Source organism: Anser brachyrhynchus (genome assembly GCF_964034855.1).
Source record: "Anser brachyrhynchus genome assembly, chromosome: 3".
Lineage (NCBI taxonomy): Eukaryota > Metazoa > Chordata > Aves > Anseriformes > Anatidae > Anser > Anser brachyrhynchus.
This window is the reverse complement of record NC_137696.1, coordinates 12385883-12408856: the sequence shown is the minus strand read 5'-3', so window position 1 is coordinate 12408856 and position 22974 is coordinate 12385883. Positions and strand designations below refer to the sequence as shown.

At 56.1% G+C, this 22974-nt stretch overlaps 1 long non-coding RNA gene across 1 annotated transcript in view; it reads left to right on the top strand.

Moving 5' to 3' along the window:
- LOC308191490 overlaps window positions 1-22372 on the top strand; it is a 180230-nt gene extending 157858 nt beyond the window's left edge. Inside the window, exon 2 of the long non-coding RNA XR_013948046.1 lies at window positions 16911-22372. This is a non-coding gene — a long non-coding RNA (uncharacterized lncRNA). The remainder of the gene's footprint in view (window positions 1-16910) is intronic.
- Window positions 22373-22974: the final 602 nt, after the last annotated feature.

The following is a 22974-nucleotide window of genomic DNA, read 5'->3' as shown; positions in this document are numbered from 1 at the left end:
GTGAGTCCAGAGAGTGCACTGGCACCACTGGGGATGCAGTGCAGTGAGTCCAGAGAGTGCACTGGCACCACTGGGGATGCAGTGCAGTGAGTCCAGAGAGTGCACTGGCAACACTGGGGATGCACTGCAGTGAGTCCAGAGAGCGCACTGGCACCACTGGGGATGCACTGCAGTGAGTCCACAGAGTGCACTGGCACCACTGAGAATGCATTTCAGTGAGTCCAGAGAGTGCACTGGTACCACTGGGGATGCACTGCAGTGAGTCCAGAGAGTGCACTAGCTCCACTGGGGATGCAGTGCAGTGAATCCAGTGAGTGCACTGGCACCACTGGGGATGCACTGCAGTGAGTCAAGAGAGTGCACTGGCACCACTGGGGATGCACTGCAGTGAGCCCAGAGAGTGCACTGGCACCACTGGGGATGCGGTGCCGGGAGTCCAGAGAGTGCACTGGCACCACTGGGGATGCAGTGCAGTGAGTCCAGAGAGTGCACTGGCACCACTGGGGATGCAGTGCAGTGAGTCCAGAGAGTGCACTGGCACCACTGGGGATGCACTGCAGTGAGTCCAGAGAGTGCTCTGGCACCACTGGGGATGCAGTGCAGTGAGTCCAGAGAGTGCACTGGCACCACTGGGGATGCAGTGCAGTGAGTCCAGAGAGTGCACTGGCACCACTGGTGATGCACTGCAGTTACTCCAGAGAGTGCACTGGCACCACTGGGGATGCGGTGCGGTGAGTCCAGAGAGTGCACTGGCACCACTGGGGATGCACTGCAGTCAGTCCAGTGAGTGTACTGGCACCACTGGCGATGCACTGCAGTGAGTCCAGAGAGTGCACTGGCACCACTGGGGATGCACTGCAGTGAGTCCAGAGAGTGCACTAGCACCACTGGGGATGCACTGCAGTGAGTCCAGAGAGTGCACTGGCAAAACTGGGGATGCACTGCAGTGAGTCCAGAGAGTGCACGCCCTCCACTCAGGGTGCAGTGCGGTGAGTCCAGAGAATGCAATGGCACCAATGGTGATGCAGTGCAGTGAGTCCAGAGAGCGCACTGGCTCCACTGGGGATGCAGTGCAGTCAGTCCTGTGAGTGTACTGGCACCACTGGGGATGCAGTGCAGTGAGTCCAGAGAGTGCACTGGCACCACTGAGAATGCACTTCAGTGAGTCCAGAGAGTGCACTGGCACCACTGGGGATGCACTGCAGTGAGTCCAGAGAGTGCACTGGCACCAACGGGGATGCACTGCAGTGAGTCCAGAGAGTGCACGGGCTCTACTGGGGATGCAGTGCAGTGAGTACAGAGAGTGCACTGACGCCACTGGGGATGCACTGCAGTGAGCCCAAGGAGTGCACTGGCACCACTGGGGATGCGGTGCCGGGATTCCAGAGAGTGCTTTGGCACCACTGGGGATGCACTGCAGTTACTCCAGAGAGTGCACTGGCAACACTGGGGATGCAGTACAGTGAGTCCAGAGAGTGCACTGGCACCACTGGGGATGCACTGCAGTGAGTCCAGAGAGTGCACTGGCACCACTCAGGGTGCAGTGAGGTGAGTCCAGAGAATGCACTGGCACCAATGGGGATGCAGTGCAGTGAGTCCAGAGAGCGCACTGGCTCCACTGGGGATGCAGTGCAGTCAGTCCTGTGAGTGTACTGGCACCACTGGGGATGCAGTGCAGTGAGTCCAGAGAGTGCACTGGCACCACTGAGAATGCACTTCAGTGAGTCCAGAGAGTGCACTGGCACCACTGGGGATGCACTGCAGTGAGTCCAGAGAGTGCACTGGCACCACTGGGGATGCACTGCAGTGAGTCCAGAGAGTGCACTGGCACCACTGGGGATGCACTTCAGTGAGTCCAGAGAGTGCACTGGCACCACTGGTGATGCACTGCAGTGAGTCCAGAGAATGCACTGGCACCACTGGGGATGCAGTGCAGTTGGTCCAGAGAGTGCACTGGCACCACTGGGGATGCAGTGCAGTGAGTCCAGAGAGTGCACTGGCACCAGAGGGAATGCACTGCAGTGAGTCCAGTGAGTGCACTGGCACCACTGGGGATGCACTGCAGTGAGTCCAGAGAGTGCACTGGCACCACTGGGGATGCAGTGCAGTGAGTCCAGAGAGTGCACTGGCACCACTGGGGATGCACTGCAGTGAGTCCAGAGAGTGCACTGGCACCACTGGAGATGCACTGCAGTGAGTCCAGAGAGTGCACTGGCACCACTGGGGATGCAGTACAGTGAGTCCACAGAGTGCACTGGTACCAGTGGGGATGCAGTACAGTGAGTCCAGAGAGTGCAGCGGCACCACTGGGCATGCATTGCAGTGAGTCCAGAGAGTGCACTGGCACCACTGGGGATGCACTTCAGTGACTCCAGAGAGTGCACTGGCACCACTGGGGATGCAGTGCAGTGAGTCCAAAGACTTCACTGGCAAAACTGGGGATGCAGTGCAGTGAGTCCAGAGAGTGCACTGGCACCACTGGGGATGCAGTGCAGTGAGTCCAGAGATTGCACTGGCACCACCGGGGCTGCAGTGCAGTGAGTCCAGAGAGTGCACTGGCACCACTGGGGATGCACTGCAGTGAGTTCAGAGAGTGCACTGGCACCACTGGTGATGCAGTACAGTGAGTCCAGAGAGTGCACTGGCACCACTGGGGATGCACTGCAGTGAGTCCAGAGAGTGCACTGGCACCACTGGGGATACACTACAGTGAGTCCAGAGATTGCACTGGCACCACTGGGGATGCAGTGCACTGAGTCCAGAGAGTGCACTGGCACCACTGGGGATGCAGTGCAGTGAGTCCAGAGAGTGCACTGGCACAACTGGGGATGCACTTCAATGAGTCCAGAGAGTGCACTGACACCACTGGGGATGCAGTGCAGTGAGTCCAGAGAGTGCACTGGCACCACTGGGGATGCAGTGCAGTGAGTCCAGAGAGTGCACTGGCACCACTGGGGATGCACTGCAGTGAGTCCAGAGAGTACACTGGCACCACTGGGGATGCAGTGCAGTGAGTCCAGAGAGTTCACTGGCACCACTGGGGATGCAGTCCAGTGAGTCCAGTGAGTGCACTGGCACCACTGGGGATGCAGTGCAGTGACTGCAGGGAGTACACTGGCACCACCGGGGATTCACTGCAGTGAGTCCAGAGAGTGCACTGGCACCACCTGTGATGCAGTGCAGTGAGTCCAGTGAGTGCACTGGCACCACTGGGGATGCAGTGCTGTGACTCCAGAGAGTGCACTGGCACCACTGGGGATGCAGTGCAGTGAGTCCAGAGAGTGCACTGGCAGCACTGGGGATGCAGTGCAGTGAGTCCAGAGAGCGCACTGGCACCACTGGGGATGCAGTGCAGTGAGTCCAGAGAGTGCACTGGCACCACTGGGGATGCACTCAAGTGAGTCCAGAGAGTGCACTGGCACCACTGGGGATGCAGTGCAGTGAGTCCAGAGAGTGCATTGGCACCACTGGGGATGCAGTGCAGTGAGTCCAGAGAGTGCACTGGCACCACTGGGGATGCACTGCAGTGAGTCCACAGAGTGCACTGGTACCACTGGGGATGCACTGCAGTGAGTCCAGAGAGTGCACTGGCACCACTGGGGATGCACTGCAGTGAGTCCAGAGAGTGCACTGGCACCACTGGGGATGCAGTGCAGTGAGTCCAGAGAGTGCACTGGCAGCACTGGGGATGCAGTGCAGTGAGTCCAGAGAGTGCACTGGCACCACTGGGGATGCACTGCAGTGAGTCCAGAGAGCGCACTGGCACCACTGGGGATGCACTGCAGTGAGTCCACAGAGTGCACTGGCACCACTGAGAATGCACTTCAGTGAGTCCAGAGAGTGCACTGGTACCACTGGGGATGCACTGCAGTGAGTCCAGAGAGTGCACTAGCACCACTGGGGATGCAGTGCAGTGAATCCAGTGAGTGCACTGGCACCACTGGGGATGCAGTGCAGTGAGTCAAGAGAGTGCACTGGCACCACTGGGGATGCACTGCAGTGAGCCCAGAGAGTGCACTGGCACCACTGGGGATGCGGTGCCGGGAGTCCAGAGAGTGCACTGGCACCACTGGGGATGCAGTGCAGTGAGTCCAGAGAGTGCACTGGCACCACTGGGGATGCACTGCAGTGAGTCCAGAGAGTGCTCTGGCACCACTGGGGATGCAGTGCAGTGAGTCCAGAGAGTGCACTGGCACCACTGGGGATGCAGTGCAGTGAGTCCAGAGAGTGCACTGGCACCACTGGGGATGCACTGCAGTGAGTCCAGAGAGTGCACTGGTACCACTGGGGATGCAGTGCAGTGAGTCCAGAGAGTGCACTGGCACCACTGGGGATGCACTGCAGTGAGTCCACAGAGTGCACTGGCACCACTGAGAATGCACTTCAGTGAGTCCAGAGAGTGCACTGGTACCACTGGGGATGCACTGCACTGAGTCCAGAGAGTGCACTGGCACCACTGGGGATGCAGTGCAGTGAATCCAGTGAGTGCACTGGCACCACTGGGGATGCAGTGCAGTGAGTCAAGAGAGTGCACTGGCACCACTGGGGATGCACTGCAGTGAGCCCAGAGAGTGCACTGGCACCACTGGGGATGCGGTGCCGGGATACCAGAGAGTGCACTGGCACCACTGGGGATGCAGTGCAGTGAGTCCAGAGAGTGCACTGGCACCACTGGGGATGCAGTGCAGTGAGTCCAGAGAGTGCACTGGCACCACTGGGGATGCACTGCAGTGAGTCCAGAGAGTGCTCTGGCACCACTGGGGATGCAGTGCAGTGAGTCCAGAGAGTGCACTGGCACCACTGGGGATGCAGTGCAGTGAGTCCAGAGAGTGCACTGGCACCACTGGTGATGCACTGCAGTTACTCCAGAGAGTGCACTGGCACCAGTGGGGATGCGGTGCGGTGAGTCCAGAGAGTGCACTGGCACCACTGGGGATGCACTGCAGTCAGTCCAGTGAGTGTACTGGCACCACTGGGGATGCACTGCAGTGAGTCCAGAGAGTGCACTGGCACCACTGAGAATGCCCTTCAGTGAGTCCAGAGAGTGCACTGGCACCACTGGGGATGCACTGCAGTGAGTCCACAGAGTGCACTAGCACCACTGGGGATGCAGTGCAGTGAGTCCAGAGAGTGCACTGGCACCACTGGGGATGCACTTCAGTGAGTCCAGAGAGTGCACGCGCTCCACTGAGGATGCAGTACAGTGAGTCCAGAGAGTGCACTGGCACCACTGGGGATGCAGTGCAGTGAGTCCAGAGAGTGCACTGGCAGCACAGAGGATGCAGTGCAGTGAGTCCAGAGAGTGCTCTGGCACCACTGGGGATGCAGTGCAGTGAGTCCAGAGAGTGCACTGGCACCACTGGGGATGCAGTGCAGTGAGTCCAGAGAGTGCACTGGCACCACTGGGGATGCACTTCAGTGAGTCCAGAGAGTGCACTGGCACCACTGGTGATGCACTGCAGTGAGTCCAGAGAGTGCACTGGCACCACTGGGGATGCACTGCAGTGAGTCCAGAGAGTGCACTGGCACCACTGGGGATGCAGTGCAGTGAGTCCAGAGAGTGCACTGGCACCAGAGGGAATGCACTGCAGTGAGTCCAGTGAGTGCACTGGCACCACTGGGGATGCAGTGCAGTGAGTCCAGAGAGTGCACTGGCACCACTGGGGATGCAGTGCAGTGAGTCCAGAGAGTGCACTGGCACCAGAGGGAATGCAGTGCAGTGAGTCCAGAGAGTGCACTGGCACCACTGGGGATGCAGTGCAGTGAGTCCAGAGAGTGCAGTGGCACCACTGGGGATGCAGTGCAGTGAGTCCAGAGAGTGCACTGGCAGCACTGGGGATGCAGTTCAGTGACTCGAGAGAGTGCACTGGCACCACTGGGGATGCAGTGCAGTGAGTCCAGAGAGTGCACTGGCACCACTGGGGCTGCAGTGCAGTGAGTCCAGAGAGTGCACTGGCACCACTGGGGATGCAGTGCCGTGAGTCCAGAGAGTGCACTGGCAACACTGGGGTTGCAGTGCAGTGAGTCCAGAGAGTGCACTGGCACCACTGGGGATGCAGTGCAGTGAGTCCAGAGTGTGCACTGGCACGACTGGGAATGCAGTGCAGTGAGTCCAGAGAGTGCACTGGCACCACTGGGGATGCAGTGCAGTGAGTCCAGAGAGTGCACTGGCACCACAGGTGATGCACTGCAGTGAGTCCAGAGAGTGCACTGGCACCACTGGGGATGCAGTGCAGTGAGTCCAGAGAGTGCACTGGCACCACTGGGGATGCACTGCAGTGAGTCCAGAGAGTGCACTGGCACCAGAGGGAATGCACTGCAGTGAGTCCAGTGAGTGTACCGGCACCACTGGGGATGCAGTGCAGTGAGTGCAGAGAGTGCACTGGCACAACTGGGGATACAGTGCAGTGAGTCCAGAGAGTGCAGTGACACCACTGGGGATGCAGTGCAGTGTTCCAGAGAGTGCACAGGCAGCACTGGGGATGCAGTGCAGTGAGTCCAGAGAGTGCACTGGCACCACTGGGGATGCAGTGCAGTGAGTCCAGAGAGTGTACTGGCACCACTGGGGATGCACTGCAGTGAGTCCAGAGAGTGCACTGGCACCACTGAGAATGCACTTCAGTGAGTCCAGAGAGTGCACTGGCACCACTGGGGATGCAGTGCAGTGAGTCCAGAGAGTGCACTGGCACCACTGAGAATGCACTTCAGTGAGTCCAAAGAGTGCACTGGCACCACTGGGGATGCACTGCAGTCACTCCAGAGAGTGCACTGGCACTACTGGGGATGCGGTGCAGTGAATCCAGTGAGTGCACTGGCACAACTGGGGATGCACTGCAGTGAGTCCAGAGAGTGCACTGGCACCACTGGGGATGCACTGCAGTGAGCCCAGAGAGTGCACTGGCACCACTGGAGATGCAGTACAGTGAGTCCAGTGAATGCACTGGCAACACTGGGGATGCAGTGCAGTGAGTCCAGAGAGTGCACTGGCACCACTGGTGATGCAGTATAGTGAGTCCAGTGAGTGCACTGGCACCACTGGGGATGCAGTGCAGTGAGTCCAGAGAGTGCACTGGCACCACTGGGGATGCACTGCAGTGAGTCCAGAGAGTGCACTGGCACCACTGATGATGCAGTACAGTGAGTCCAGTGAGTGCACTGGACCACTGGGGATGTAGTGCAGTGACTCGAGAGAGTGCACTGGCACCACTGGGGATGCACTGCAGTGAGTCCACAGAGTGCACTGGTACCACTGGGGATGCAGTGCAGTGAGTCCAGAGAGTGCACTGGCACCACTGGGGATGCACTGCAGTGAGTCCAGAGAGTGCACTGGCACCACTGGGGATGCACTGCAGTGAGTCCAGAGAGTGCACTGGCACCACTGGGGATGCAGTGCAGTGAGTCCAGAGAGTGCACTGGCAGCACTGGGGATGCAGTGCAGTGAGTCCATAGAGTGCACTGGCACCACTGGGGATGCACTGCAGTGAGTCCAGAGAGCGCACTGGCACCACTGGGGATGCACTGCAGTGAGTCCACAGAGTGCACTGGCACCACGGAGAATGCACTTCAGTGAGTCCAGAGAGTGCACTGACACCACTGGGGATGCACTGCAGTGAGTCCAGAGAGTGCACTAGCACCACTGGGGATGCAGTGCAGTGAATCCAGTGAGTGCACTGGCACCACTGGGGATGCAGTGCAGTGAGTCAAGAGAGTGCACTGGCACCACTGGGGATGCAGTGCAGTGAGTCAAGAGAGTGCACTGGCACCACTGGGGATGCACTGCAGTGAGCCCAGAGAGTGCACTGGCACCACTGGGGATTCGGTGCCGGGAGTCCAGAGAGTGCACTGGCACCACTGGGGATGCAGTGCAGTGAGTCCAGAGAGTGCACTGGCACCACTGGGGATGCACTGCAGTGAGTCCAGAGAATGCTCTGGCACCACTGAGGATGCAGTGCAGTGAGTCCAGAGAGTGCTCTGGCACCACTGGGGATGCAGTGCAGTGAGTCCAGAGAGTGCACTGGCACCACTGGGGATGCAGTGCAGTGAGTCCAGAGAGTGCACTGGCACCACTGGTGATGCAATGCAGTTACTCCAGAGAGTGCACTGGCACCACTGGGGATGCGGTTCAGTGAGTCCAGAGAGTGCATTGGCACCACTGGGGATGCAGTGCAGTGAGTCCAGAGAGTGCACTGGCACCACTGGGGATGCACTGCAGTGAGTCCACAGAGTGCACTGGTACCACTGGGGATGCAGTGCAGTGAGTCCAGAGAGTGCACTGGCACCACTGGGGATGCACTGCAGTGAGTCCAGAGAGTGCACTGGCACCACTGGGGATGCAGTGCAGTGAGTCCAGAGAGTGCACTGGCACCACTGGGGATGCAGTGCAGTGACTCCAGAGAGTGCACTGGCAGCACTGGGGATGCAGTGCAGTGAGTCCAGAGAGTGCACTGGCACCACTGGGGATGCGGTGCCGGGAGTCCAGAGAGCGCACTGGCACCACTGGGGATGCACTGCAGTGAGTCCACAGAGTGCACTGGCACCACTGAGAATGCACTTCAGTGAGTCCAGAGAGTGCACTGGTACCACTGGGGATGCACTGCAGTGAGTCCAGAGAGTGCACTAGCACCACTGGGGATGCAGTGCAGTAAATCCAGTGAGTGCACTGGCACCACTGGGGATGCAGTGCAGTGAGTCAAGAGAGTGCACTGGTACCACTGGGGATGCACTGCAGTGAGCCCAGAGAGTGCACTGGCACCACTGGGGATGCGGTGCCGGGAGTCCAGAGAGTGCACTGGCACCACTGGGGATGCAGTGCAGTGAGTCCAGAGAGTGCACTGGCACCACTGGGGATGCAGTGCAGTGAGTCCAGAGAGTGCACTGGCACCACTGGGGATGCAGTGCAGTGAGTCCAGAGAGTGCTCTGGCACCACTGAGGATGCAGTGCAGTGAGTCCAGAGAGTGCACTGGCACCACTGGGGATGCAGTGCAGTGAGTCCAGAGAGTGCACTGACACCACTGGTGATGCACTGCAGCTACTCCAGAGAGTGCACTGGCACCACAGGGGATGCGGTGCGGTGAGTCCAGAGAGTGCACTGGCACCACTGGGGATTCAGTGCAGTGAGTCCAGTGAGTGTACTGGCACCACTGGGGATGCACTGCAGTGAGTCCACAGAGTGCACTGGCACCACTGAGAATGCCCTTCAGTGAGTCCAGAGAGTGCACTGGCACCACTGGGGATGCACTGCAGTGAGTCCACAGAGTGCACTAGCACCACTGGGGATGCAGTGCAGTGAGTCCAGAGAGTGCACTGGCACCACTGGGGATGCACTTCAGTGAGTCCAGAGAGTGCACGCGCTCCACTGGTGATGCAGTACAGTGAGTCCAGAGAGTGCACTGGCACCACTGGGGATGCAGTGCAGTGAGTCCAGAGAGTGCACTGGCAGCACAGAGGATGCAGTGCAGTGAGTCCAGAGAGTGCTCTGGCACCACTGGGGATGCAGTGCAGTGAGTCCAGAGAGTGCACTGGCACCACTGGGGATGCACTTCAGTGAGTCCAGAGAGTGCACTGGCACCACTGGGGATGCACTGCAGTGAGTCCAGAGAGTGCACTGGCACCACTGGGGATGCACTGCAGTGAGTCCAGAGAGTGCACTGGCACCACTGGGGATGCAGTGCAGTGAGTCCAGAGAGTGCACTGGCACCAGAGGGAATGCACGGCAGTGAGGACAGTGAGTGCACTGGCACCACTGGGGATGCAGTGCAGTGAGTCCAGAGAGTGCACTGGCACCACTGGACATGCAGTGCAGTGAGTCCAGAGAGTGCAGTGGCACCACTGGGGATGCAGTGCAGTGAGTCCAGAGAGTGCACTGGCACCACTGGGGATGCAGTGCAGTGAGTCCAGAGAGTGCACTGGCACCACTGGGGCTGCAGTGCAGTGAGTCCAGAGAGTGCACTGGCACCACTGGGGATGCAGTGCAGTGAGTCCAGAGAGTGCTCTGGCACCACTGGGGATGCACTGAAGTGAGTCCAGAGAGTGCACTGGCACCACTGGGGATGCAGTGCAGTGAGTCCAGAGAGTGCACTGGCAACACTGGGGTTGCAGTGCAGTGAGTCCAGAGAGTGCACTGGCACCACTGGGGATGCAGTGCAGTGAGTCCAGAGTGTGCACTGGCACGACTGGGAATGCAGTGCAGTGAGTCCAGAGATTGCACTGGCACCACTGGGGATGCACTTCAGTGAGTCCAGAGAGTGCACTGGCACCACAGGTGATGCACTGCAGTGAGTCCAGAGAGTGCACTGGCACCACTGGGGATGCAGTGCAGTGAGTCCAGAGAGTGCACTGGCACCACTGGGGATGCACTGCAGTGAGTCCAGAGAGTGCACTGGCACCAGAGGGAATGCACTGCAGTGAGTCCAGTGAGTGCACTGGCACCACTGGGTATGCAGTGCAGTGAGTGCAGAGAGTGCACTGGCACAACTGGGGATGCAGTGCAGTGAGTCCAGAGAGTGCAGTGACACCACTGGGGATGCAGTGCAGTGAGTCCAGAGAGTGCACAGGCAGCACTGGGGATGCAGTGCAGTGAGTCCAGAGAGTGCACTGGCACCACTGGGGATGCAGTGCAGTGAGTCCAGAGAGTGCACTGGCACCACTGGGGATGCAGTGCAGTGAGTCCAGTGAGTGTACTGGCACCACTGGGGATGCACTGCAGTGAGTCCAGAGAGTGCACTGGCACCACTGAGAATGCCCTTCAGTGAGTCCAGAGAGTGCACTGGCACCACTGGGGATGCAGTGCAGTGAGTCCAGAGAGTGCACTGGCACCACTGAGAATGCACTTCAGTGAGTCCAAAGAGTGCACTGGCACCACTGGGGATGCACTGCAGTGAGTCCAGAGAGTGCACTAGCACCACTGGGAATGCAGTACAGTGAGTCCAGTGAGTGCACTGGCACCACTGGGGATGTAGTGCAGTGACTCGAGAGAGTGCACTGGCACCACTGGGGATGCAGTGCAGTGAGTCCAGAGAGTGCACTGGTACCACTTGGGATGCAGTGCAGTGAGTCCAGTGAGTGCACTGGCACCACTGGGGATGCAGTGCAGTGAGTCCAGAGAGTGCATTGGCACCACTGGGTATGCAGTGCAGTGAGTCCAGAGAGTGCACTGGCACCACTGGGGATGCACTGCAGTCACTCCAGAGAGTGCACTGGCACCACTGATGATGCAGAACAGTGAGTCCAGTGAGCGCACTGGCACCACTGGGGATGTAGTGCAGTGACTCGAGAGAGTGCACTGGCACCACTGGGGATGCAGTGCAGTGAGTCCAGAGAGTGCATTGGCACCACTGGGTATGCAGTGAGTCCAGAGAGTGCACTGGCACCACTGGGGATGCACTGCAGTCACTCCAGAGAGTGCACTGGCACCACTGATGATGCAGTACAGTGAGTCCAGTGAGCGCACTGGCACCACTGGGGATGTAGTGCAGTGACTGCAGACAGTGCACTGGCACCACTGGGGATGCAGTGCAGTGAGTCCAGAGAGTGCACTGGCACCACTGGCGATGCACTGCAGTGAGTCCAGAGAGTGCATTGGCACCACTAGGGATGCAGTGCAGTGAGTCCAGAGAGTGCACTGGCACCACTGGGGATGCACTGCTGTGAGTCCAGAGAGTGCACTGGCACCACTGGGGATGCACTGCAGTGAGTCCAGAGAGTGCAGTGGCACCACTGGGGATGCAGTGCAGTGAGTCCAGAGAGTGCACTGGCACCACTGGGGATGCGGTGCAGTGAGTCCAGTGAGTGCACTGGCACCACTGGGGATGCAGTGCAGTGAGTCCAGAGAGTGCACTGGCAGCACTGGGGATGCAGTGCAGTGAGTCCAGAGAGTGCACTGGCACCACTGGGGATGCGGTGCAGTGAGTCCAGTGAGTGCACTGGCACCACTGGGGATGCAGTGCAGTGAGTCCAGAGAGTGCACTGGCAGCACTGGGGATGCAGTGCAGTGAGTCCAGAGAGTGCACTGGCACCACTGGGGATGCACTGCAGTGAGTCCAGAGAGCGCACTGGCACCACTGGGGATGCACTGCAGTGAGTCCACAGAGTGCACTGGAACCACTGAGAATGCACTTCAGTGAGTCCAGAGAGTGCACTGGCACCACTGGGGATGCACTGCAGTGAGTCCAGAGAGTGCACTAGCACCACTGGGGAATGCAGTGCAGTGAGTCCAGTGAGTACACTGGCACCACTGGGGATGCAGTGCAGTGAGTCAAGAGAGTGCACTGGCACCACTGGGGATGCACTGCAGTGAGCCCAGAGAGTGCACTGGCACCACTGGGGATGCGGTGCCGGGAGTCCAGAGAGTGCTTTGGCACCACTGGGGATGCACTGCAGTTACTCCAGAGAGTGCACTGGCACCACTGGGGATGCACTGCAGTGAGTCCAGAGAGTGCACTGGCACCACTGGGGATGCACTGCAGTGAGTCCAGAGAGTGCACTGGCACCACTCAGGGTGCAGTGCGGTGAGTCCAGAGAATGCACTGGCACCAATGGGGATGCAGTGCAGTGAGTCCAGAGATCGCTCTGGCTCCACTGGGGATGCAGTGCAGTCAGTCCTGTGAGTGTACTGGCACCACTGGGGATGCACTGCAGTGAGTCCAGAGAGTGCACTGGCACCAACGGGGATGCACTGCAGTGAGTCCAGAGAGTGCACTGGCACCACTGGGGATGCACTTCAGTGAGTCCAGAGAGTGCACGGGCTCCACTGGGGATGCAGTGCAGTGAGTCCAGAGAGTGCACTGGCACCACTGGGGATGCAGTGCAGTGAGTCCAGAGAGTGCACTGACACCACTGGGGATGCACTGCAGTGAGTCCAGAGAGTGCACTGGCACCACTCAGGGTGCAGTGCGGTGAGTCCAGAGAATGCACTGGCACCAATGGGGATGCAGTGCAGTGAGTCCAGAGAGCGCACTGGCTCCACTGGGGATGCAGTGCAGTCAGTACTGTGAGTGTACTGGCACCACTGGGGATGCAGTGCAGTGAGTCCAGAGAGTGCACTGGCACCACTGAGAATGCACTTCAGTGAGTCCAGAGAGTGCACTGGCACCACTGGGGATGCACTGCAGTGAGTCCAGAGAGTGCACTGGCACCAACGGGGATGCAGTGCAGTGAGTCCAGAGAGTGCACTGGCACCACTGGGGATGCACTTCAGTGAGTCCAGAGAGTGCACGGGCTCCACTGGGGATGCAGTGCAGTGAGTCCAGAGAGTGCACTGGCACCACTGGGGATGCAGTGCAGTGAGTCCAGAGAGTGCACTGACACCACTGGGGATGCAGTGCAGTGAGTCCACAGAGTGCACTGGCACCACTGGGGATGCAGTGCAGTGAGTCCAGAGAGTGCACTGGCACCACTGGGGATGCAGTGTAGTGAGTGCAGAGAGTGCACTGTGAACACTGGGGATGCAGTGCAGTGAGTCCAGAGAGTGCAATGGCACCACTGGGGATGCAGTGCAGTGAGTCCAGAGTGTGCACTGGCACCACTGGGGATGCACTGCAGTGAGTCCAGAGAGTGCACTGGCACCACAGGGGATGCACCTCAGTGAGTCCAGAGAGTGCACTGGCACCACTGGGGATGCACTGCCGTGAGTCCAGAGAATGCACTGGCACCACTGGGGATGCAGTGCAGTGAGTCCAGAGAGTGCACTGGCACCACTGGGGATGCAGTGAAGTGAGTCCAGAGAGTGCACTGGCACCAGAGGGAATGCACTGCAGTGAGTCCAGTGAGTGCACTGGCACCACTGGGGATGCACTGCAGTGAGTCCAGAGAGTGCACTGGCACCACTGGGGATGCAGTGCAGTGAGTGCAGAGAGTGCACTGGCACCACTGGGGATGCACTGCAGTGAGTCCAGAGAGTGCACTGGCACCACTGGGGATGCACTGCAGTGAGTCCAGAGAGTGCACTGGCACCACTGGGGATGCAGTACAGTGAGTCCACAGAGTGCACTGGTACCAGTGGGGATGCAGTACAGTGAGTCCAGAGAGTGCAGTGGCACCACTGGGGATGCAGTGCAGTGAGTCCACAGAGTGCACTGGCACCACTGGGGATGCACTTCAGTGACTCCAGAGAGTGCACTGGCACCACTGGGGATGCAGTGCAGTGAGTCCAAAGACTTCACTGGCAAAACTGGGGATGCAGTGCAGTGAGTCCAGAGAGTGCACTGGCACCACTGGGGATGCACTGCAGTGAGTCCAGAGATTGCACTGGCACCACCGGGTCTGCAGTGCAGTGAGTCCAGAGAGTGCACTGGCACCACTGGGGATGCACTGCAGTGAGTCCAGAGAGTGCACTGGCACCACTGGTGATGCAGTATAGTGAGTCCAGAGAGTGCACTGGCACCACTGGGGATGCACTGCAGTGAGTCCAGAGAGTGCACTGGCACCACTGGGGATGCACTACAGTGAGTCCAGAGATTGCACTGGCACCACTGGGGATGCAGTGCACTGAGTCCAGAGAGTGCACTGGCACCACTGGGGATGCAGTGCATTGAGTCCAGAGAGTGCACTGGCACCACTGGGGATGCACTACAGTGAGTCCAGAGATTGCACTGGCACCACTGGGGATGCAGTGCACTGAGTCCAGAGAGTGCACTGGCACCACTGGGGTTGCACTACAGTGAGTCCAGAGAGTGCACTGACACCACTGGGGATGCAGTGCAGTGAGTCCAGAGAGTGCACTGGCACCACTGGGGATGCAGTGCAGTGAGTCCAGAGAGTGCTCTGGCACCACTGGGGATGCACTGCAGTGAGTCCAGAGAGTACACTGGCACCACTGGGGATGCAGTGCAGTGAGTCCAGAGAGTTCACTGGCACCACTGGGGATGCAGTCCAGTGAGTCCAGTGAGTGCACTGGCACCACTGGGGATGCAGTGCAGTGACTGCAGAGAGTACACTGGCACCACCGGGGATTCACTGCAGTGAGTCCAGAGAGTGCACTGGCACCACCTGTGATGCAGTGCAGTGAGTCCAGTGAGTGCACTGGCACAACTGGGGATGCAGTGCTGTGACTCCAGAGAGCGCACTGGCACCACTGGGGATGCACTGCAGTGAGTCCAGAGAGTGCACTGGCACCACTGGGGATGCACTGCAGTGAGTCCAGAGAGTGCACTGGCACCACTGGGGATGCACTGCAGTGAGTCCAGAGAGTGCACTGGCACCACTGGGGATGCAGTGCAGTGAGTCCAGTGAGTGTACTGGCACCACTGGGGATGCACTTCAGTGAGCCCAGAGAGTGCACTGGCACCACTGAGAATGCACTTCAGTGAGTCCAGAGAGTGCACTGGCACCACTGGGGATGCACTGCAGTGAGTCCAGAGAGTGCACTGGTACCACTGGGCCTGCAGTGCAGTGAGTCCAGAGAGTGCAGAGGCACCACTGGGGATGCAGTGAAGTGAGTCCAGAGAGTGCACTGGCACCACCGATGATGCAGTACAGTGAGTCCAGTGAGTGCACTGGCACTACTGGGGATGTAGTGCAGTGACTCGAGAGAGTGCACTGGCACCACTGGGGATGCAGTGCAGTGAGTCCAGAGAGTGCACTGGCACCACTGGGGATGCACTGCAGTGAGTCCAGAGAGTGCACTGGCACCACTGGGGATGCACTACAGTGAGTCCAGAGATTGCACTGGCACCACTGGGGATGCAGTGCAGTGAGTCCAGAGAGTGCACTGGCACCACTGGTGATGCAGTTTAGTGAGTCCAGAGAGTGCACTGGCACCACTGGGGATGCAGTGCAGTGAGTCCAGAGAGTGTACTGACACCACTGGGGATGCGGTTCAGTGAGTCCAGAGAGTGCACTGGCACCACTGGGGATGCAGTGCAGTGAGTCCAGAGAGTGCTCTGGCACCACTGGGGATGCACTGCAGTGAGTCCAGAGACTGCACTGGCACCACTGGGGATGCAGTGCAGTGAGTCCAGAGAGTGCACTGGCACCACTGGGGATGCAGTGCAGTGAGTCCAGAGAGTGCACTGGCACCACTGGTGATGCAGTCCAGTGAGTCCAGTGAATGCACTGGCACCACTGGGGATGCTGTGCAGTGAGTGCAGAGAGTGCACTGGCACCACCTGTGATGCAGTACAGTGTGTCCAGTGAGTGCACTGGCACCACTGGGGATGCAGTGCTGTGACTCCGGAGAGCGCACTGGCACCACTGGGGATGCAGTGCAGTCAGTCCAGTGAGTGCACTGGCACCACTGGGGATGCAATTCAGTGAGTGCAGAGAGTGCAATGGCACCAATGGGGATGCACTTCAGTGAGTCCAGAGAGTGCACTGGCACCACTGGGGATGCAGTGCAGTGAGTCCAGAGATTGCACTGGCACCACTGGGGATGCAGTGCTGTGACTCCAGAGAGCGCACTGGCACCACTGGGGATGCAGTGCAGTGAGTCCAGAGAGTGCACTGGCACCACTGGGGATGCACTGCAGTGAGTCCAGAGAGTGCACTGGCACCACTGGGGATGCAGTGCAGTGAGTCCAGAGAGTGCACTGGCTCCACTGGGGCTGCAGTGCAGTGAGTCCAGAGAGTGCACTGGCACCACTGGGGATGCACTGCAGTGAGTCCAGAGATTGCACTGGCACCACTGGGGATGCAGTGCAGTGAGTCCAGAGAGTGCACTGGCACCACTGGGGATGCACTGCAGTGAGTGCAGAGAGTGCACTGGCACCACTGGGGATGCACTTCAGTGAGTTCAGAGAGTGCACTTGCACCACTGGGGATGGGTTTCAAGCCAACTGCATTAACCGCTCATGCTTCTTTCTTATGAGACGTTAGTAAACCAATTACATAGCCTTGTCAAGACTAAATCACAGGTAAAAATCCTGTACATCTCATGTGGCCAACCACTCCCAACTAGGATTCCAAGAACCAGGAGGTTCGGTGAAAATAGGGCTAGTGCTATTAGAGGGGTGATTATTAGGGTAAGCCCTAAGCTGTCTTTAATGGAGCAGTATGGGTGGAATTGGATTTTGTCGCAGTCTGATACGATTCCTAGTGGGTTATTTGAGCCTGATTCGTGTAGGAAGGTTAGGTGGACTAGGGTGATTCCTGCAATTAGGAAGGGCAGTAGGAAGTGGATGGCGAAGAATCGGGTTAAGGTTGGATTGTCTACTGAGAATCCTCCTCAGGCTCATTCTACTAGAGTTTGCCCAATGTACGGGATGGCTGAGAATAGGTTGGTGATTACGGTGGCCCCTCAGAATGACATTTGTCCTCATGGTAGGACATACCCTACGAAGGCAGTTGCTATTAGGGTGAGTAGGAGGATTACTCCTGTGTTTCAGGTTTGTTTGTATAGGTAGGAGCCGTAGTAGAGGCCTCGTCCGATGTGTAAGTAGATGCAGATAAAGAAGAGCGAAGCACCGTTGGCGTGGAGGTTGCGGATGAGCCATCCGTACTGGACGTCTCGGCATGTGTGAGCTACTGAGGAGAAGGCGAGTGAAGTGTCTGCGGTGTAGTGTATGGCTAGTAGCAGGCCTGTTAGGATTTGTGTGGCTAAGCAGATGGCTAGAAGGGAGCCGAAGTTTCATCAGGCAGAGATGTTGGAGGGGGCGGGTAGGTCTATTAGGGAGTTGTTGATTATTTTTAGTAGGGGATGGGATTTGCGGATGTTAGGGGCCATTAGTGAGTCTGTGTGTTATTAGGATTATTACCAGGATGGAGAGGGCGAAGGATCCTAGGTAGGCCTTAATTAGCCCTGTGTGTATTGAGGTTGCGGCTTTGCTTGCGGCTACTTGTAGTTCAGCAAGGCCCTCTGGCCCTATTTTTTTGAGTCAGGAGAGGTCGATCAAGTGTAGGGCAATGTTTTGTCCCTTTTCTAGTAGGTTTTTGGAGAAGAATCGGTGTACTAGGGGGTTGAAGTACCCTAATGCAGAGGAGAAGTTTATGAGGGGGTTTGGTTTGGGGTGAGTGAGGGTGTGTGTTATGTTCGATAGTTCTAGGGCTAGGATGATTCCTAGGATTGTTATGAGGATGGCAGCGGTTTTGGTGATAAGGGGTATGGTTATTGGGGGGGTTTTGGTTGGTGTGATGAAAGAGGTAATGATTATTCCTGCTGTAATGCTGCCTAGGGCGAGTCGGGTTAGGGGGGCGGTGATTAGTGGGTTGTTTTCGTTTATTGATACTATTGGGGGGATTCGGGTTTGTCCAGCTTGGACTAGGATGGTTATGCGGATGCTGTAGGTTGCGGTGAATGCTGTGGCTATAAGGGTTAGGAGTAGGGCTCAAGTATTTAGGTATGATGTGTTTAAGCTTTCGATGATGAGGTCTTTTGAGTAGAATCCGGCTAGGAATGGGGTTCCTATCAGCGCCAGGTTTCCGATGGTTAGGCAGGAAGTAGTGACTGGGAGTATTTTCTGTAGGCCTCCTATCTTTCGGATATCTTGTTCTCCGTTTAGGTTGTGGATGATAGACCCTGAGCATAGGAATAGTATGGCTTTAAAGAAGGCATGGGTTGAGATGTGTAGGAAGGCTAGTTGTGGGAGGTTTAGTCCGATAGTGACTATTATTAGTCCTAGTTGGCTGGATGTTGAGAAAGCAATGATTTTTTTGATGTCATTTTGGGTTAGGGCGCATGTGGCAGCGAATAGGGTTGATAGAGCACCTAGGCATAGGCAGGCAGTTAGGGCTGTCTGGTTGGTGGCTAGCAGGGGGTGCATGCGGATGAGCAGGAAGATTCCGGCTACTACTATGGTACTGGAGTGCAGTAGGGCTGATACTGGGGTGGGGCCTTCTATTGCTGCGGGCAGTCATGGGTGGAGTCCAAATTGGGCGGATTTTCCTGCGGCTGCGAGGATTAATCCTATGAGGGGGAGGATTGGTGTTTGGTGGGGGTGTACGGCTTGTTGGATCTCTCAGGTGTTGAATGTTGAAGCTAGTCATGCTATGCTCAGGATCAGTCCGATGTCTCCGATTCGGTTGTAGATTACGGCTTGTAGGGCGGCGGTGTTGGCATCTGCTCGGCCTTGTCATCAGCCGATGAGAAGGAAGGACATGATTCGTACTCCTTCCCAGCCTACGAATAGGAGGAATATGTTGTTTGCGGTTGTTAGGAGGAGTATGGCGACTAGGAATGTCAGTAGGTAGGTGAAAAATTTTGTTACGTATGGCTCTGAGGCCATGTATCATATGGCGAATTGTAGGATTGATCATGTTACAAATAGGGCGATTGGAAGAAATGTTATTGAGTATTGGTCTATTTTTAGGCTCAGGGGGATTTTAAAGTTTATAATGAATTTTCACTCCCAGTGGCAGGTGACAGATTCTACTCCCGAGTAGATGAATGCGGTTGTAGGGGCTAGGCTAATTAGGAATGCGGTTTTAACAGCGCGGGTGGTGGCTTGTGGGGTGTTTTTAAAGTTTTTAAATAGAAATGGCAGGATGATTGGGGTTAGGAGGATTGTCAGCGTGAGTAGTGTGAGGGAGTTGATTAGTAGTGTGGGGTTCACTACTTTTACTTGGATTTGCACCAAGATGGGTGGTTCCTAAGACCAGTGGATTGCTGTTATCCTTTAAAAGTAAGGGGGCTGAGGTTTTAGGCTCAGATGTAAGAGTTAGCAGCTCTTGTTGGTTAAACCCTCCCCTCGGCAGGTAAGAAGGTTTGAACTTCTATTCTTAGAATCACAGTCTAATGTTTGGTTTAAACTATACTTGCATGAGGGGATTCCGGAGATCAGTTCGGGTTTGAGGATTAGGAGGAATATTGGGATAATGTGGAGTGTTATGAGCAGGTGTTCTCGCGTGGTTGAGTTTTGCATAGATGTGATGTGGGAGGGGATTGAGCCTCGTTGGGTCATTAGTAGTATGAATAAGGTGTAGGAGGCGGTTAGTAGGGTTGCGATTCCTGTTAGGATGATCGTGAAGGCAGATCAGTTGAATAAGGTGATTATAATGGTTAGCTCTGCTATGAGGTTTGTTGTTGGGGGTAAGGCTATGTTTGTTAGATTGGCCAGCAATCATCAGGTAGCTATGAGTGGTAGGAGAGGTTGTAGGCCTCGTGTGAGTAGTAGAATTCGGCTGTGCGTACGTTCATAGTTTGTGTTGGCTAGGCAGAATAGTATGGAGGAAGTTAGTCCATGGGAAATTATTAGGATCATTGCCCCTGAGAATGATCAGTGGGTTTGGATTATTCCTGCGGCGATAACTAGGCCTATGTGGCTAACGGATGAATAAGCGATTAGTGATTTTAGGTCTGTCTGTCGTAGGCAGATTGAGCTAGTCATTAGGGCGCCTCATAGGGCCAGGGTTAGGAAGGGGTAGTGCAGGAGGTTGGACAGTGGGCCCATAAATAGAGTGACTCGTATAATTCCGTATCCTCCTAGCTTTAGTAGTAGGGCGGCGAGGAGTATTGAGCCTGCGATGGGTGCTTCTACGTGGGCTTTTGGCAGTCAGAGGTGTAGGCCGTATAGTGGGGCTTTTACTATGAATGCTATGAGCAGTGCTAGACCTGATAGTATTCCTGTCCATGAGGTGGATAGGGTTGGGTGGGTTAGTTGTAGGGTTGGCAGGTGCAGGGTGCCAATTTTCACGTATAGGTGTATGATTGTGATTAGCAGGGGTAGAGAGCTTACTAGCGTGTAGAATAGCAGGTAGATGCCAGCGCTTAGGCGTTCTGGTTGGTTCCCCCATCGGGTGATTAAGATTAGGGTGGGAATGAGGGTTGCTTCAAATGAGATGTAAAATAGTGCTAGTTCTGTGGTGGAAAAGGCTAGTAGGATGAATGGCTGGACTGCGACTAAGGTTGAGATAAAGATTCGTTTGCGTTGTAGGGGTTCTTGTTGCAGGTGGTTTTGGCTTGCTATGATTATGAGTGGGAGTAGTCAGCAGGATAGTACTAGGAGGGGGGATGAGATTTGGTCAATTCCTGTTCAGTTGGATAAAAATTTGTAGGGGTAGTAGGTTGGGATTAATCACTGTAGGCTTAGGGCAGCGATTAGGAGGCTGTATAAGGTGGTGTTAGTCCATAGAAATTTTGGTGGAGACAGCAGGGCTGTTGGAAGAAGTATGATTGTGGGTAGGATGATTTTTAGCATTGCAGGAGGTTTAGGTTGTGTAGATGGTCGGAGCCATGTGTGCGGGTGGAGGCTACTAGGATGGCCAGGCCTGTGCCCGCCTCACACGCTGAGAAGGTTAGCATGAGAATTGGTACCATGGTGAATGAGGAGACTTGGTTTTCGATGGATCATATTGATAGGCCTACGAATATCGATAATATTATGCTTTCAAGGCATAGTAGGGCGGATACTAGGTGGGTTCAGTGGAAGGCTAGCCCTAGTCCGCTGAAAATGAAGGCTGAGTAGAAGCTTAAATGTAGGGGCGACATAAGAAAGTTACAGGGTTGGCTGTAATCTGCTGGGTCGAAACCAGCTATCTTTTTGGTTAGACTAACTTTCTGTTATTCTGCTCATTCTAGGCCCCCTTGAATTCACTCGTAGGCCAGTCCGAGTGTTAGGAGAAGGAGGATCACTACAGTTCAGGTGAGGGTCATTAGGGGGGATTGGAGTTGGACGGCTCATGGCAGGGGGAGTAGGAGGGCGATTTCTAGGTCGAATAGGACGAACAGGATGGCTACTGAGGAAGAATCGGACTGAGAATGGTAATCGAGCAGATCCAAGTGGGTCGAATCCACATTCGTACGGTGAGAGTTTCTCTGAGTCGGGGTTTATTTGGGCGAGTCAGAAGTTTAATGCGGTTAGGGCGGCGCTTAGGATTGATGATAGGGCGAATATGAACATGAGTGCGTTCATTGCTCTCCTCTGGGTTTATACCAGATTCTAGAGATTGGAAGTCAATTGTAATTAATATACTAGAAGAGCAAGATCCTCATCAGTAGATGGTTATGTAGAGGAATAGTCAGATGACGTCTACGAAGTGTCAGTATCAGGCTGCTGCCTCGAATCCGAAGTGGTGGTCTGATGTAAAGTGGAACTTGATCAGTCGGAAGAGGCAGACGGTCAGGAAGGAGGATCCGATGATTACGTGGAGTCCGTGGAATCCAGTGGCAACGAAGAAGGTAGATCCGTAGACGCTATCGGCGATTGAGAATGGGGCTTCGTGGTATTCTATTGCTTGTAGGGCTGTGAAGTAGAATCCCAGGAGGATCGTTAGGGTTAGGGCGTGGATGGCGTGTTTTCGGTTTCCTTCTGTGATGCTGTGATGGGCTCACGTTACGGTAACGCCTGAGGCTAGTAGGATGGCTGTGTTTAGTAGGGGGACTTCTATCGGGTTGAGTGGTTTAATTCCTGTTGGGGGTCATTGGCCTCCTAGTTCTGGGGTTGGGGCCAGGCTCGAGTGGAAGAACGCTCAGAAGAACCCTAAGAAGAAGAATGCTTCGGATGTGATGAAAAGGATTATGCCGTATCGTAGGCCTTTTTGGACTGTGGGAGTGTGATGGCCTTGGAAGGTGCTTTCTCGTACAATGTCTCGTCATCATTGGAGTATTACTAGGAGTATTGAGATGAGGCCTAGGGTTAGTAGTATGGATGAGTTGTAGTGGAATCACATGATTAATCCTGAGGTTGTGAGTAGGGCGGCGGCTGCCCCGAAGATTGGTCAAGGGCTTGGGTCAACTATGTGGTATGAGTGTGCTTGGTGTGCCATTAGATGTTTTCTTGTAAGTATAGGCTTAGAAGGAGCACGAAGACGTAGGCCTGGATTATGGCTACTGCTACTTCTAGGATGGTTAGGAGTAGTAGGATGATTATTGTTAGGATGGATACTGCAGGAAGGGTGGGTATTAATGCAATGGAGGCTGTAGAGATGAGTTGGATGAGTAAGTGTCCTGCTGTAAGGTTGGCTGTAAGGCGGACTCCGAGGGCTAGGGGGCGGATTAGTAGGCTGGTTGTTTCGATCAGGATTAGTGCGGGGATTAGGGGTGTAGGGGTACCTTCGGGTAATAGGTGGGCTAAAGAGGCTGATGGTTGGTTTCGTAGGCCTGTTAG